The following is a 17,965-nucleotide window of genomic DNA, read 5'->3' on the forward strand; positions in this document are numbered from 1 at the left end:
AGTTATTAATTCCATGTTTTATCACGTAACATTAAGATGGTAAAATTAGAATTGAGTTTGAAAACGATCACATTTCAAATATAGCATGTTATACTATAATATAGTCTCTATAATCTTTCTAAATTCCTTTTATTGTAATTCCTTCTAAATATGGGTATAACCGTCTCAATCTTCAGTGAAACTTCAGCACTGTTATGGTTAAGAACATAAATAGGAGCAGGAGTAGGCCATACAGCCCCTTGAGTCTGTTCTGCCATTCAATAAGATCATGGCTGACCTTTGACCTCAACTCCACTTTCTTGCCCAATCCCCATATCCTTTGAGTCCAAAAATCTATCAATCTCAGCCTTGAATATAATCAACGACTGAGCATCCACAGCCCTCTGGGGTAGAGAATTGCAAAGATTCACAACCCTCTTGAGTGAAATTTCCCCATATCCCAGTCCTAAATGGCCTTCCCTTTATTCTGTGACCATGCCCCCTGGTTCTCGACTCTCCAGCTAGGGAAAACAGCCTCACAGCATCTACCCTCTCAATCTTTTATGTTTCAATGAGATCACCTCTCATTCTTCTAAAGCAGGCCCATTCTACTCAACCTCTCAGGACAACCCTTTCATCCCAGGAATCAGTCTAGTGAACCTATTTGTTTTTTGCATGGAGACCATATTTTAAAAGTTGTAAGTCATGAGTGGCTTAATCGTGAGTTTTTTTTAAAGCACTTGAGATTCGCTCTGTCTGAATCTGCCTAAACTAGTCTTTGCAGCATGTTCAATAATCTCATTTACAAGGATTCAGTGCAACAATTTAAAAGTCACATTGGATGTTTATATTGATGCTTAAACATTGTGCCTTGCTGTACTGACTCCCAATAGGGAAATATTTGAAAACAAATGAATCTGCTTTATATCTCAATCGTGATCATCATCATGTACTCCTAAAGGTTCCTAATTGTAGAAAATTAATGTTCAGTGCTAACTTAGCTATAATTATTGATGATGTGGAGATGCCGGTGATGGACTGGGGTTGACAATTGTAAACAATTTTACAACACCAAGTTATAGTCCAGCAATTTTATTTTAAATTCACAAGCTTTCGGAGATTTTCTCCTTCCTCAGGCAAATGTTTCAAGATCTCCTTGAAGCCTACGCATTTATACATATTGAACAATACATGGTGTTTACAGACACTACAGACTTCCTACAAAAACTCAGTACCCACGGACCAGTTGAACCAGGAACACTTCTCACCACGATGGACGTCTCGGCACGATACACCAGTATCCCCCACGATGACGGCATTGCTGCGACAGCATCAATACTCAACACCAACAACAGCCAATCTCCGGAAGCCATCCTACAACTCATCCGCTTCATCCTGGATCACAATGTCTTCACCTTCGATAACCAGTTCTTTACCCAAACACACGGAACAGCCATGGGGACCAAATTCGCACCCCAATACGCCAACATTTTCATGCACAAGTTCGAGCAGGACTTCTTCACTGCACAAGACCTCCAACCAACACTATACACCAGATACATCGACGACATTTTCTTTCTATGGACCCACGGCAAGGAATCACTAAAGAGACTACACGATAACATCAACAAGTTCCATCCCACCATCAAGCTCACCATGGACTACTCCTCAGAATCAGTTTCTTTCTTGGACACACGAATCTCCATCAAAGACGGGCACCTCAGCACCTCACTCTACCGCAAGCCCACGGACAACCTCACGATGCTCCACTTTTCCAGCTTCCACCCTAACCACGTCAAAGAGGCCATCCCCTATGGACAGGCCCTGCGAATACACAGGGTCTGCTCAGACGAGGAGGAACGCGATGGACACCTACAGACGCTGAAAGACGCCCTAGTAAGAACGGGATATGACGCTCGACTCATCGATCGACAGTTCCGACGGGCCACAGCAAAAAATCGCATAGACCTCCTCAGGAGACTAACACGGGACGCAACCAACAGAGTACCCTTTGTCGTCCAGTACTTCCCCGGAGCGGAGAAACTACGCCATGTTCTCCGCAGCCTTCAACATGTCATCAATGAGGACAAACACCTCGCTATGGCCATCCCCACACCTCCACTACTCGCCTTTAAACAGCCACCCAACCTCAAACAGACCATCGTTCGCAGCAAACTACCTAGCTTTCAAGAGAACAGCGTCCATGACGCCACACAACCCTGCCACGGTAACCTCTGCAAGACATGCCAGATCATCGACACAGATACCACCATCACACGAGATGACACCACCCACCAGGTGCATGGTTCATACTCCTGTGACTCGGCCAACGTTGTCTACCTCATACGTTGCAGGAAAGGATGCCCCAGAGCATGGTACATTGGCGAGACCATGCAGACGCTGCGACAACGGATGAACGGACACCGCGCAACAATCGCCAAACAGGAGGGTTCCCTCCCAGTCGGGGAACACTTCAGCAGTCATGGACATTCATCCACCGACCTTCGGGTAAGCGTACTCCAAGGCGGCCTTCGAGACACACGACAACGCAAAATCGTCGAGTAGAAATTGATAGCCAAGTTCCGCACCCATGAGGACGGCCTCAACCGGGATCTTGGGTTCATGTCACGCTACACGTTACCCCACCAGCGAACAAATGTTATCTGTTTTTAATATAATGGGTCATTTGCTGGCTCTCTCTGCCTTCCGGATGTTTCTGCCTCTCTCTGTGTTTTTTTTTTTCTCTTTTTTTTCCCTGTTTGTTTTTTTGTTGAATGTGTATTCGGGGGTTCTGCAGGTAACACCTCTCTGTCTGAACACGGTGATTGCCTTGGCAACGGGCAGTTGCAGGGGCAGTCTGTAAACACCATGTATTGTTCAATATGTATAAATGCGTAGGCTTCAAGGAGATCTTGAAACATTTGCCTGAGGAAGGAGAAAATCTCCGAAAGCTTGTGAATTTAAAATAAAATTGCTGGACTATAACTTGGTGTTGTAAAATTGTTTACAATTATAATTATTGAGACTGTTCTCTGAAATCATGACAGTGAAAAATTTGTTGTACTATTGCCATTCTGTCCCTATTTAGACTGGAAGAATTTGTCTAATATATAAATACGATACACCCTTTCATTCTATAGGGCAAAAACATAAAGATGCTGTCCTAGAAACTTTCCATCCTTTTAACTGAGGGTTTCCCATTTTGTTGTATCTTTTTCCCCAGGTTTCTGTCATCTTGAATAAGGTTATAATTGCTGCCCTGCATTTTCTCTTTACAAAACAAGTTTTGAAACCACCAGTGCTCATTAACTGCGAGTTTTGAGTTTCTAATTCTCTATACAGAGTTCATATGCCATTTTTTTCTTGCCATCTTGAGTGACAATCTGTGGTTGATTCTACTTAAATTAATGCTTGACTCGTCAGCCCCTGGGTGATCACAGTTTTTTTTGCTTTAAAATATATATGGATAAGAAGGCCAGTCAGAAAAACACTATTCTTCCCCCATTGCTGCATCTAGTTTCTTAAATGATTCCAGTGTTCACACATCCGCCATTCTGCGCGTAAGTCCATTCCAAGTGTTGATCACTGTGTGAAGAAGACACTCTTCATAGAATGGTTACAGCACTGAAGGAGGCCATTCGGCCTGTCAAGTCTGTGCTGGTTGTCTGCAAGAGCAATCCAGCTAGTCCCACTCCCCTGCACTTTCCCCCAGCCCTGCAATTTTTTTCCCTTCAACTACTTATCCAATTCCTGTTTGAAAGCCACAATTGAATCTGCTGCTTCCACCACCCTCTCAGGCAGTGCATTCCAGATCTTAACCACTCGCTGTGTAAAAAAAAAAGTTTTTCCTCATGTGATCTTTGTTGCTTCTGTCAATCACCTTAAATCGATGTCCTCTGGTTCTTGACCCTTCCGCCAATTGGAACAGTTTCTCTCTACTGTCTAGACTCATGATTTTGTACACCTCTATCAAATCTCCTCTCAAACTTCTCTGCTCTAAGGAGAAAAACCCCAGCTTCTCCAGTCTCCACATAACTGACTCCTCACTGTTCACTTCCAAGTTTTGTGTCAACTGCAAATTTTGAAATTGTGCCCTGTACACCCAAGTCCAAGTCATTGATATATATCGAGAAAAGCAGTGGTCCTAGTATCGACACCTGGGGAACACCACTGCATACCTCCCTCCAATCCAAAAAATAACAGTTCATGGCTACTCTGTTTCTTGTCACTTAGCCAATTTTGTATCCCTGCTGCCACTGTCCCTTTTATTCCATGGGCTTCAACTTTGCTGACAAGCCTGTTATGCAGCACTTTATCAAATGCCTTTTGGAAGTCCATATACACTGATGCTCTCATGGACCCTATCTGTTACCTCATCAAAAAACTCAATTAAGTTAAGTTGGTGAAACACGATATGCCTTTAACAAATCCGTGCTGGCTTTCCTTAATTAATCCACATTTGTCCAAGTCATTTATTAACTTTGTCCCGGATTATTGTTTCTAAAAGTTTCCCCACCATCGAGGTTAAACTGACTGGACTGTAGTTGCTGGGTTTATTCTTGCACCCTTTTTTGAACAAGGGTGTAACATTTGCAATTCTCCAGTCCTCTGATACCACCCCCCTATCTAAGGATGATTGGAAGATTATGGCCAGTACCTCTGCAATTTCCACCCTTACTTCCCTCAGCAACCTAGGATGCATCCCATCCGAACCAGGTGACCTATCTACTTTAAGTACAGCTAGCCTTTCTAATACCTCCTTTTCAAATTTTAGCCCACTCAGTATCTCAACTACTACTACTTTTACTCTGACTTTGTCAGCATCTTCTTCCTTGGTAAAGACAGATGCAAAGTAGTCATTTAGTATTGCAGCATGCCTTCTGCCTCCATGTGCAGATCTTTTTGGTCCCTAATTGATCTCACCCCTCCTCTTACACCCATTTACTGTTTATCTGCCTATAGAAGACTTTTGGATTCCCTTTTACGTTAGTTGCCAGTCTATTCGCATACTCTACCCCTCTTATTTCCATTTTCACTTCCTCCCTCAACTTTCTAAGTTCAGCCTGGTTCTCACTTGTATTATCAACCTGACATCTGTCATATGCCTTTTTTTCCCTGCTTCATCTTACTGTATCTCTTTCCTCATCCAGGGAGCTCTGGCTTTAGTTGCCCTACCTTTCCCCCTTGTGGAAATGTACCTAGACTGTGCCTGATCCATCACTTCTTTAAAGGTCATCCATTGTTCAATTACAGTTTTGCCTGCCAATCTTTGATTCCAATTTACCTGGGCCAGATCCATTGTCATCCCACTGAAATTGGCCCTCCTCCAATTGAGTATTTTTACTCTAGATTGCTCCTTGTCCTTTTCCATAGCTAATCTAAATCTTATGATACTATGATCGCTGGTCCCTAAATGTTCCCCACTGACACTTGCTCCACTTGGCCCACCTCTTTTCCCAGAACCAGATCCAGAAATTTGCTCCTTTATATCCTTCCCACTAGTTGGTGGCCTATAGAATACACCCAGTAGTATAATAGCACCTCTATTGTTTCTTAATTCTAACCAAATAGATTCTGTCCTTGAATACATCAAGACATCCCCTCTCCAGCACTGCAATATTCTCCTTAATCAATACTGCTACCGCCAACCCCCCCCCCCCCCCTTTCTTTCCTTCCCTATCTTTCCTGAACACCTTTTGAGCCAGGTCTCTTATCGCCACACCATCATATTTGATAAGTGGCAAAAGTTATTTTTTACTAGTTTGAACTTGTATACCGTTGTCCTATTCCCAGTTTAATTTAAACTAGTATTCCAGATTAATCTTTCCCATACCATTTACTATAATATACGTCCACAAGATCACCTATCAGATGCTTTCTTTCCGGTGTGAAAAGCCCAAGTCTTTATAATTCAGACCTGACACTCGGGATCAACTCTTCTCTGCACTGCCTTCAGTGCTTGATTGTCTTCCCTTGTTTCTTGGTGACCAGAACTGCACAGTTCATGAGTTGGTGTCTTGTATTCTACTGTTTTGGCTCTGTAGTTCAACTTTCTATTGGCTTTGTTGATTGCTGCTTTGTATTGGCTGGATGCCTTAAGTTTACTAAGATTCCTAGGTGTTTCTCAGCTTCATCCTTGGTTATTTTAACACCATTCGTGAAGTATGCATGTTGCCCATTTTTACTTCCTATGTATAATACCTGCATTAAATTCCACCTGCCATTGTTTGGCTCACTCACATTTTTTGTGCTACATCCTTTGATGTAAATTAGAAATAGTAGAGGTTCAAACACAGCCCTGAAGCCTCCTGCTCAGTACTTCGATATGTAGTTGCCTATGTCTGTTCTGTGACCCTATCTGAATATGGGCACCATTAGTCTGATCCCAATCCAGTACCTCGCAATGTTGACCCCCTTGTGGTGGTTCAGTGCCTTGCACATCTTGATGTAGAGCAGCAGAAAGAAAGTGTACTTTAGACGCTACAGATAAAGTGAAAACTAGAAGGCGTAAGGTGATTAACGCAGCATCAAAGCTGAAGGTCAGGCTAGGTTGTGTGGCCCAACTAAGAGTTCTATATACAAATGAGTATAAGGAATAAATTAAATGAACTACAGGTTCAAATTCAAATTGGAGGGTATGACATGATAGCTATTACAGAGACATGGCTGCAGGATGGTCAGGATTGGGAACTAAATATACCGGGTTATGAGGTCGACAGGAGAGATGGGGAAAATGGAAGAGGGGGAGGAATAGCCTTAGTGATTAGAGATGAAATCACTTCAATGATAAAGGAGGATATAACGAGAGGTAAGCAGACAACAGAGACCTTATGGGTTGAATTGAGACATAGGAAAGGATCTAAGACTATAGTGGGAGTTGCATATAGGAGCCCTGGCAGCAGCTCTGAAGTGCTAGATTGTATAAATGCAGAGATTAGACAAGCGTGTAAGAGAGGCATTGTGGTCTTAATGGGGGACTTTAACCTTCACATAGATTGGGAAAAGCAGACTAGCAACTGTCAGAAAGGAAGTGAATTTCTTGAGTGTGTCCGGGATAGTTTTCTACTAGAGGCAACAAGGGGGCAAGCCATACTAGATTTAGTAATGAGTAATGAACCAGATTTAGTTAACTGCTTAACTGTGCGTGAACATCTATCCAATAGTGATCATAACATGATCGAGTTCAAAGTAGTGTTTGAAAGGGAAAAAAGTGAATCAGCTGCTAAGATTCTAGACTTGGGTAAGGCTGACTTCAATGGGATGAGACAGAGACTGTCCACAGTAAACTGGGCAAATCTGTTAATGGATAAAACGACTGATGATCAGTGGGAAACGTTTAAAGAAACATTTAATGTGATACAGAATTGGTTTATACCCCTGAGGGGCAAGAACTCTACTTGCCAAAAAAAAAACAGCCATGGACAACTAAAGAGGTAAGGGACAGTATAAGACATAAGGAAAGGGCATACAAAAAGGCAGAAAATGGCACAGATCCTGGCGAATGGGAAAAATACAAAGATCAACAAAGGGTCACAAAACAGATAGTAAGAGCTACAAAAAGAGAGTATGAAAAGAAACTTGCAAGGGATATCAAAATCAGTACGAAGAACTTTTACAGTTACATTAGGAAAAAGAGGGTGGTCAGGAGCAGTGTTGGCCCCTTAAAAACTGAAAGTGGGGATATTGTCATTGACAATGGGGAAATGGCAGACATGTTGAATGATTACTTTGCATCAGTATTTACAGTAGAAAAAGAGGATAGCATGCCCGAAATCCCAAGAAAACTAATATTGAATCGGGGACAGGGACTCGATAAAATTAACATAAGTAAAGCAACAGTAATGAAGAAAATAATAGCACTAAAGAGTGACAAATCCCCAGGACCAGATGGTTTCCATCCCAGGGTTTTAAAGGAAGTAGGTGAGCACATTGCAGATGCCCTAACTATAATCTTTCAAAGTTCTCTAGATTCAGGAATTGTCCCTCTAGATTGGAAAATTGCACATGTCACTCCGCTTTTTAAGAAAGGAGAGAGAGGGAAACCGGGGAATCATAGACCAGTTAGCCTAACATCTGTTGTGGGGAAAATGCTGGAGTCTATAATTAAGGATAGAGTGACTGAACACCTCGAGAATTTTCAGTTAATCAGGGAGAGCCAGCATGGATTTGTGAAAGGTAGATCGTGCCTGACAAACCTGATTGAATTTTTTGAAGAGGTGACTAAAGTAGTGGACAGGGGAATGTCAATGGATGTTATTTATATGGACTTCCAGAAGGCATTTGATAAGGTCCCACATAAGAGACTGTTAGCTAAGAGAGAAGCCCATGGAATCGAGGGAAAAGTACGGACTTGGTTAGGAAGTTGGCTGAGCGAAAGGCGACAGAGAGTAGGGATAATGGGAAGGTACTCACATTGGCAGGATGTGACTAGTGGAGTCCCACAGCGATCTGTCTTGGGGCCTCAATTATTCACAATATTTATTAACGACTTAGATGAAGGCATAGAAAGTCTCATATCTAAGTTTGCCGATGACACAAAGATTGGTGGCTTTGTAAGCAGTGTAGATGAAAACATAAAATTACAAAGCGATATTGATAGATTAGGTGAATGAATTCCATTTGCCACAGTTTTGCCCAATGTAGACAAATGTGAGGTCATCCACTTTGGATCAAAAAAGGATAGAACAGGGTACTCTCTAAATGGTAAAAAGTTAAAAACAGTGGATGTTCAAAGGGACCGAGGGGTTCAGGTACATTGATCATTGAAGTGTCATGAACAGGTGCAGAAAATAATCAATAAGGCTAATGGAATGCTGGCCTTTATATCTGGAGTACAAGGGGGCAGAAGTTATGCTGCAGCTATACAAAACCCTGGTTAGATCACACCTGGAGCACTGTGAGCAATTCTGGGCACCGCACTTTCGAAAGGACAGACTGGTTTTGGAGCGAGTGCAGCGTAGCTTTACTAGAATGATACCCGGACTTCAAAGGTTAAGTTACGAGGAGAAATTACACACATTGGTGTTGTATTCTCTGGTTAGAAGGTTAAGGGGTGATCTGATCGAAGTTTATAAGATATTAAGGGGAACAGATAGGGTGGATAGAGAGAAACTATTTCCGCTGGTTGGGGATTCTAGGAGTAGGGGGCACAGTCTAAAAATTAGAGCCAGACCTTTCAGGAGCGAGATTAGAAAACATTTCTGCACACAAAGGGTTGTAGAAGTTTGGAACTCTCTTCCGCAAACGGCAATTGATGCTGGCTCAATTGCTAAATTTAAATCTGAGATCGATAGCTTTTTGGCAACCAAAGGTATTAAGGGATATGGGCCAAAGGCGGGTATATGGAGTTAGATCACAGATCAGCCATGATCTTATCAAATGGAGGAGCAGGCACAAGGGGCTGAATGGCCTACTCCTGTTCCTATGTTCTTATGTTGATAGTCTCAACATTGTGGGAAAAATACCATATAAACCTAGGGATTTATTTGTTTTAAGCCCTTTCAGCTTGTCTAGATCTTTCATCTCTTTTTGGTCGGTGGGGTTAATTTTATGTTCCCATGTGAATACTTTTAAGAAATATTATTCAGAATATTTGTCAGGTTGCACTTAAAGTACTGTGTCCGGTTCTGGTACTGAGACACTCAGGCATCAGAGCCATTCCAGAGAAGAATCATGCCGCTGATCACTAATGTCAAAGGTATGAGGAAAGACTAGAGGAACCTGGGCTTTTTGGTCTGAGCAGAAGCACCGGAGGGAGAGGTACAGAGATAGTAAATGGTAGGTCTTGAAAATTTTCAAATTTCATTGAGTAGGACATAAATTCAGTCTAGTAAAAGACAAATTTAGGCCACATGTCAGGAAGTTCTTGGAAAGGTGGAATAGGCTTACAGGTAGAGTAGTATAGGTGAAATTCCTGGATTACAATTTAACAATAGAATGCTGCTGTTGGGGGGTGGGGGAGGAAATGTGCAGTCTAGATGGATAAACTAAGATTTTTATCTTGTAATCTACAGCCATCAGCTTTTAAAAGTGTCCATGACTGAAGGGCTTCTATCCAGATGTAATGGGTTGGTAATCTAACCATAGGCAAATGGAAGGTTCTACTTCCAGTAGGGAAGGAGACAATATAGATAGATGCCAGATGATTGATTTAATCATAGGGAATATGCATATGGGCTTTTATTGGGTGATTACTAAACTTCTTACACTAGCGAGGAGTCTGGTGATTAATACAAGCCTGGAAGGGTGCAATGGCCTACCACAGCCCATGGAACTGGCATGAGTCCCTATCTTCAGGCAGAGAGGAGAAATATTTAATAAAGTACACTAGAAAATAAAGGGAATATTGCATTCTTTATGTTCCTGCTGGAAAGCTTGGTTCCGTTGACCCAGCAGATCCACACACTAGTCAAACCTGTACGGAAAAGAGGGTGACAAGGCAGGGGGCTCAGGCAAAATGGGGAAATATGAAAAATGAACAACAATCTACTACACCCAAAGAACGTATACCATTGAGAATGGGTGGAGTGGGAGAGAAATTTACAGGTTCCTGCCTAAACCACTGCCCATCAAAGGCTTCCTCCATTTGGTTAATTTACACCAACTGGGTCTAGGTTGTGCCGCCTCATAGCACATACCTAGACTAAAGATTCCGCCCCCTGAAAAGTCCCTCATCTGACATCTAGTATGTTGGTGATACCTTTATCTAAACACAAAACAGATGTCTTGTCAATAACTCGGATATCTTTTAGGGTTATTCACTAATGTGGCAGGAGTGGTCAGGGAAAATCAGTTCACTAACGCAGTGACCATTTCTTGGACCAATATGCAGACGGCTTTCTGGAGGCTTGCTGTTTGGAGGAAAAACTCTTGCTTTGTTGCCAATAATACTTATTCAAAGTTAATTATTTGTATGTTGAATATTTTCATTTGGTTAAACATGTGGAACTCATTACTATCCTTGAGAGTCTCCAAACCAAGCCACTAAGAAATCCATACTTGTTTCTGTTTGCCTGATATGGCGTATGCACTCTCTCTTTGTAGAGACAAGAGAACTTGAGTGGAGGTTAGTAAGCACTGAGGCTTTAGTGATACCCTGGTATCCATGGATTCTGATTAAATTTAACCAGCTAAAACCGTACTGTGTACCACCAGAGAGCAACAAGTATTCTGCTGCTTGTTCAGCCTACCTTTAGCATAGGCTTGCAAGAGTTATCTAGAGTCAAGTAGCTTTAGCTGGGTTAGTTGGTCAATTAACTAGTGGATTACAGCAGACCTGCCTGCCAGCCAGATATGGGATAACTGAGAATTCCAGGGAGGATTTACTCAGTTCCGATCTTCTAGTTTTATCATCTATGGAGATGCTTCTTGCCTCGCTCCATCCCGAAGGTGTGTAGTCACTAGTTAGTCATTAGACAATAGGTTTTGCTGGGTGGAGAGCAGGTCTTAAGAATAAACAAATGGCATGATGAGGAGCACAACAGCGAAATTGTGGCTTGCAACCATCCTCCTGACCACAGCATAGACTTATATATCACATCAAATCATGGTTGCACCAGTTGGAGGTAAGCTTCAGCAACGGATGCTTGCCTCAGATTTAATCGTGGTAAGTACCAAAACCTGGATCCATGAACATATGTTTTTATACTGGCCTCTTAGTAATGCCTTCTAGCATCTGTCCAAATCTTTATCAGCTGTATGATGGACATTTACCTTTGGTGGAAAGACTGATGTAGCACAGCTGCACGATTAGCCTCTTGATGTTCCAGATATCCAAATCCAAAGTTGCGTACCAGGTTTCTTTGCTACTAACTGCTTAAACCAGCAGTCATTGTGATTGGCTTTGGCAAAGAAACATGCCTGCTATATAACTGATTCCCTTTTCTGGTGTGTTTAGAGACAGGTTGGTGTAGGCTGGAACCATTTCCTCATTTTGCCACAAGCTTGGTGTATCTTGCATATAGATGAAAGTAGTTGCTGTCATTTACATACCTATGATGTGGCGATGCCGGTGATGGACTGGGGTTGACAATTGTAAACAATTTTACAACACCAAGTTATAGTCCAGCAATTTTATTTTAAATTCACAAGCTTTCGGAGGCTACCTCCTTCCTCAGGTGAACGATGAAGGAGGTAGCCTCCGAAAGCTGGTGAATTTAAAATAAAATTGCTGGACTATAACTTGGTGTTGTAAAATTGTTTACAATTACATACCTATGCATTCTGAATCATCGAGAATTGTTTGGACACTTCTTATACACCACATGCTAGATCGGCATCATGATTTTGCTGTCACTGAAAAGACCAAAGCATTGTTTCCTTCCTTCTCAATGCTGTAGTGAAAGACTATCAAGCTAAAATTGGCATCCACCAGTTCCCCATCCAGGTAAGACATTCTATGTCCTAGAAATTCTCCTATCCTTTCTTTTGGTTAGAATAAACTTTTACCCTCTAGTTATCAATCACTGAGCAGTGGAAATCGTTTTTCCTTATTTACCTTATCAAAACCCTGTCGGATCTCCTCTTAACCTCCATTGCAGTGAAAAGAGCCCGGGAGGCTCTTGGGCAGTAATCATCTATACTCAAGTGAATCTATGCAACCTGTCCTCATAATTTAACCCTATTAGCCCTGGTATCATTCTGGTGAATCTGCGTTACTTTCCCTCCAAGGCCAATATATCCTTCCCGAGGTGCAGTGCCCAGAATTGAACACAATACTTCAGATAGAGTCTAATCAGAGCTTTATACAACTATAGTATAGTATAACTTCCACCCCTTTGTATTCCAGCCCCATTGAGATAAAGGCCAACATTCAATTAGCCTTTTTAATTAGTTTTTGTACCTGTCCACTAGCTTTTAGTGATTTCTGTACATGGACCCCTAAATCTCTCTGCCCCTCCACAGCTCCTAGCTTCTTACCATTTAGAAAATACTCTATCTTTCTTGGGTCCAAAGCAGATGACCTCACACTTCCCCACATTGAACTCTATCTGCCATAGTTTTGCCTACTCAATTTATCAATGTCCCATTGCAACATTCTGCTCCCATTCACACAACTTACTGTGCCACCTAACTTATTGTCATCAGCAAAATTGGATATACGGCTCTCTGTACCTTCATCTAAGTCATTGATAAATTTGGTGAAAAACTAAGGGGTGTTACATTTTGGGAGGTGTCCCCAATACAGATCCCTGGGGACACCACTAGTCACATCCTGCTAATTATCCCTAATCTGTCTCCTATGTCATAACCAATTCCCTACCAATTTCATTGCAGTCAAAATGAATTTTACCTCCTCTCAGATTCTGCAGTTTGCCGTTATACTAAAACTTCTCACCCTTGGTATCATCTTAGTGAATGTCTTCTTCATCCTCTCTATGGCCTTGATATTCTTCCTAAGGTAGGATGTCCAAAAGTGGACACAATACTCTATAAATGTGAGCTAATCTATGATTTTTATATGTTTAACATTACCTCTGCTTATAAAACCTTGGATCCCACTCCATTCTTTTTCACAGCTTTATCAACTTGTTTCCCACTTTTAAAGATTTCTGTTTCTGAACCCTTAAATTTCTCTGCTCCTCTACTTTTGAAGCTGTACAATTTAGTGTATATTTCCTCTCCCCGTTTTACCTCCTAAAATGTAGCACCTCTCCACATTTAATTTCATTTCACATCTATCTCCCCAATTTACAATGTCCTCCTGAAGTCACTTTTTGCAGTTAACCTATTTCTGTGTCATCTGCAAATTTTGAGATGGTGGCCCCATACCTAAGCCCAGATCCTTTATATAATGAGAAGAGAAATGGTCCCTGCACTGAACCTGGAGGATACCATTGTTTACATCCCTCTATTCCAAAACCACTCATACCAGCCTGTTTACACCCCATCAGGCTGGGGATGTTGGAAGTCCCAACCTGGGAGTCCCTGCCCTCAGCTACACCATTTGCTACGCTGCTGAGTTTGTTTGGGGCAGGAGGAACCTCCAACCGATGGAAATTGCCAGGAAAAGGCATGGCCCAGCATAATTTGTAGCCCATCTGCCAGGCTCCCGTTGTTGTTATGTTGGGAGTGCGGTGGAAGGGCTGTGGATTTTCAGCCCCTCTATCTCCACTATACTGTCATGAGCAGATTTGACATTTACATTTAGCGTCGATATCCGGGTTAGTAATTTGCATTAGAATCAATAATGACCCAGGTAATCATCCTCGCAGACCCTCACTCAGTGCCATCCTCCATACTGACATTCTCGTGCGTATTCTCTAGAGCCGCTTTAGCACTGCCAGCGAGTAGTGGCGCTCTCAGGGCGATGGTTGGGAAATCACAGGTCCCCTGCTTTTCCATCCGTTTAAACTAATGGCAGAAAATCAGAGACTGCGGTGCAGAGTTTCCTGATCAGTGCCTGGTGAGCAGTACTCTTCGCCAGCAGCATCCGATCAGTTTCCTCTTTTTCAACCAAGTTTTGATCCAGTCCCACATACTTTTATGGATTCCTGTGGCTTTTCTTCTAATTAGGAATTTTTCATGTGGGACTTGGGAGTTCCGCTATCTACATTATCTGTATCAGCCTCAAAGAATTCAAAGAGATTGCCAAGCAGGATTTTCCCCTTCTAAACCCCTGCTGGGTTGCTTCTTAGTAAATTATTACTGTGTATGAATTGCCTCAGCCAAGGTTACCAAACTTCAGCAATAATACTCATGGTTTGCAACATGCAAGTTGCTTCTCATCATTTCAGTGTTCGTCCTCCCGGCTAAAAATGAAGGGGGTAGAATGCATGGCGGAGCACTTGGGATGCAACGCCTGTCTAGCAGATTTTTAAGATTTGGTGACAGTGTAGGTTGCTCTCATTACAGACTACAAATGAATGCAAATTGGCCAGATTTCCCAAGTCTTTTTTGCAGCATAAAACGTGCGCTGGGAGGCCTGTGAGCATCATTGAAGAACTCCACTATTTAAAATGATGTGATCATATTAGTGAGATTTGCATTTTGACTTGCTTTAGACTTGAATATTAGAGCTAACGGGGCCAAAATTCCACAGGCTGCAAACTCAGCACTTATGCTGGGATTGTGTCTCCCAGTGTACACCAGCGCTGACCCCACTGGCATGGGGCTGGTGGGCACTAACGCCACAATGGGCACACACTGGGCACCTACATGCCCCAAGAGGCCGTGAAATATGGCATTCTACTACAATCCTGTGAAAAGGCTGAGAGATGAAGTCCTCATCTGTCTTTTGAAGCAGCAAAATGTGTGAGCCTGGTTCATCAGGTCCCATTGACAGTTAAGTTTAAGGTAAAGGAGAACAAGGATCCTCAGGAGTGAAGAAAGGAAATGCACAAAGAGCACAATCCAGGACCAGCGAAAAGAGATGGCAGTGGCAATGAGTGACCAGGTCAGGCAAAGTAAGAGAATTTACAGACAGCGTCCCCTGAAGCTAAGTTAAATGCATGTGCACCAGTCCTGCACATCTTGCCCTTGCTATGTTCCACATCATGTGCTACTTCCCTGAAATCTCCCAGAGGAATATTTCTCAGTGATGGAGACTATGCCAAAATAGTGCCAAAACTGCACTTTTGCCTGCCTAATGATGCCACTGTAACACTGCCCATCTTCCCTATCTTGCAACTGTTCCTTCACTCACAGCCTAACGTAGAGAAGATGTGAAAGCCTCACTAACATTTTAGATGCAATCTAGGAAATACTCTCGCCTCCATTAAGGAATCTTCACTCATGACTAGGTTGCATTCCTTGTGATGGCAAGCAAAATGCCTTCACACTCTATGCCTTCCTCTTGAAGAAGAAGACTGCATACGGTACCTGCCAGAGAGGTGCCATTGGTAGATGACCCACAAGCCATCTGGCCCTTTTGAGGAGGAAGCCCTGGTGCTGCTGGGCAGGCAAATGGGAACCTGTAGGCAACAGAGAATTCGGAGCCATCTACAAGTTGGTCATGAAAGTCAATGCAATATCTTGTCAGTAGGTGCAACTCAAGTGCAAGCTTTGCAAAAAATATTGCTTGCAATCTGTTAAGGAAATGCTTTGACATTTTAGCAATTCAATCACCAACTTCTCTTTTTATCTTCTTCTAGGAGAACCTCCGCAGCACTTAGAGGAGCAGTAGCTGCGGAAATCAGGGCTACCGTAAATACTTAGAGCAAGCGGCAGATCCAGCAGGATCTTGCAGCAGAGCTCCTCCCTCTCCACTGAAGATTTAAGGGCAATCCTAGCTGCTGAAGTGACACCAAATTCGAGAGGGCAATTCTTCTGGCCTCCCAATGCTCAGGATTTCAAAGATCTGATAGGTACCGTTAGTGGCCTGGCAGCTCTGTGCATGCATGAGGATGCTGTTTCCCAGGACAATGTGATCTGGATGTCCTTCTGCCAGGCCCCTCAGATGCACATGTGGGAGTAAGCAGTCAGGGTGAGGTTGACCGGGCAGTGGCACAAACATGCAGACTTCAGCAGATCCTGCTTGAGCCTCTGCTGCTTCAAGGTGAGAGGCACCTCAGACCCCGACACTCCAGTTCAAATGCACCAACCATTGACCTCGGAACCTCTCGCCACTGAGGTAGTAGCATGGAGAAGTAGAAGGCTTGGATTGAAATGATATATGTATATAGTCACCAGGAGAGGATATGGTGATGAGAAGAAATAGCACAATTCACTTACTGATGTACATTAAACCATTAAACACGTATTGCAAACCTAATCCCCACCATCACAGAAGCCAGTCTTCAGCCAATTCGATTCACTCCACACGATATCAAGTAACAGCTGAGTGCACTGGATACAGCAAAGGCAATGGGCCCCGACAACATCCCAACTGTAGTGCTGAAGACTTGTGCTCCAGAACTAGCTGCGCCTCTAGCCAAGCTGTTCCAGTACAGCTACAACACTGGCATCTACCCGACAATGTGGAAAATTGCCCAGGTATGTCTTGTCCACAAAAAACAGGACAAATCCAATATGACCAATTACCGCCCCATCAGTCTACTCTCAATCATCAGCAAAGTGATGGAAGGTGTCGTCGACAGTGCTATCAAGCGGCACTTACTCACCAATAACCTGCTCACCGATGCTCAGTTTGGGTTCCGCCAGGACCACTCGGCTCCAGACCTCATTACAGCCTTGGTCCAAACATGGACAAAACAGCTGAATTCCAGAAGTGAGGTGAGAGTAACTGCCCTTGACATCAAGGCAGCATTTGACCGAGTGTGGCACCAGGAGCCCTAGTAAAATTGAAGTCAATGGGAATCAGGGGGAAAACTCTCCATTGGCTGGAGTCATACCCAGCACAAAGGAAGATGGTAGTGGTTGTTGGAGGCCAATCATCTCAGCCCCAGGACATTGCTGCAGGAGTTCCTCAGGGCAGTGTCCTAGGCCCAACCATCTTCAGCTGCTTCATCAATGACCTTCCCTCCATCATAAGGTCAGAAATGGGGATGTTCGCTGATGATTGCACAGTGTTCAGTTCCATTCGCAACCCCTCAGATAATGAAGCAGTCCGTGCCTGCATTCAGCAAGACCTGGACAACATCCAGGCTTGGGCTGATAAGTGGCAAGTAACATTCGCGCCAGACAAGTGCCAGGCAATGTCCATCTCCAACAAAAGCGAATCTAACCACCTCCCCTTGACATTCAACAGCATTACCATCACCGAATCCCCCACCATCAACATCCTGGGGGTCATCATTGAACAGAAACTTAACTGGACCAGCCACATAAATACTGTGGCTACAAGAGCAGGTCAGAGGCTGGGTATACTGCGGGGAGTGACTCACCTCCTGACTCCCCAAATCCTTTCCACCATCTACAAGGCACAAGTCAGGAGTGTGATGGAATACTCTACACTTGCTTGGATGAATGCAGCTCCAACAACACTCAAGAAGCTTGACACCATCCAGGACAAAGCAGCCCACTTGATTTGGCACTCCATTCACCACCCTAAACATTTACTCCCTTCACCACCGTCGTATGTGGCTGC

The sequence above is a fragment of the Heptranchias perlo genome, chromosome 2 (assembly GCF_035084215.1).
Source record: "Heptranchias perlo isolate sHepPer1 chromosome 2, sHepPer1.hap1, whole genome shotgun sequence".
NCBI lineage: Eukaryota > Metazoa > Chordata > Chondrichthyes > Hexanchiformes > Hexanchidae > Heptranchias > Heptranchias perlo.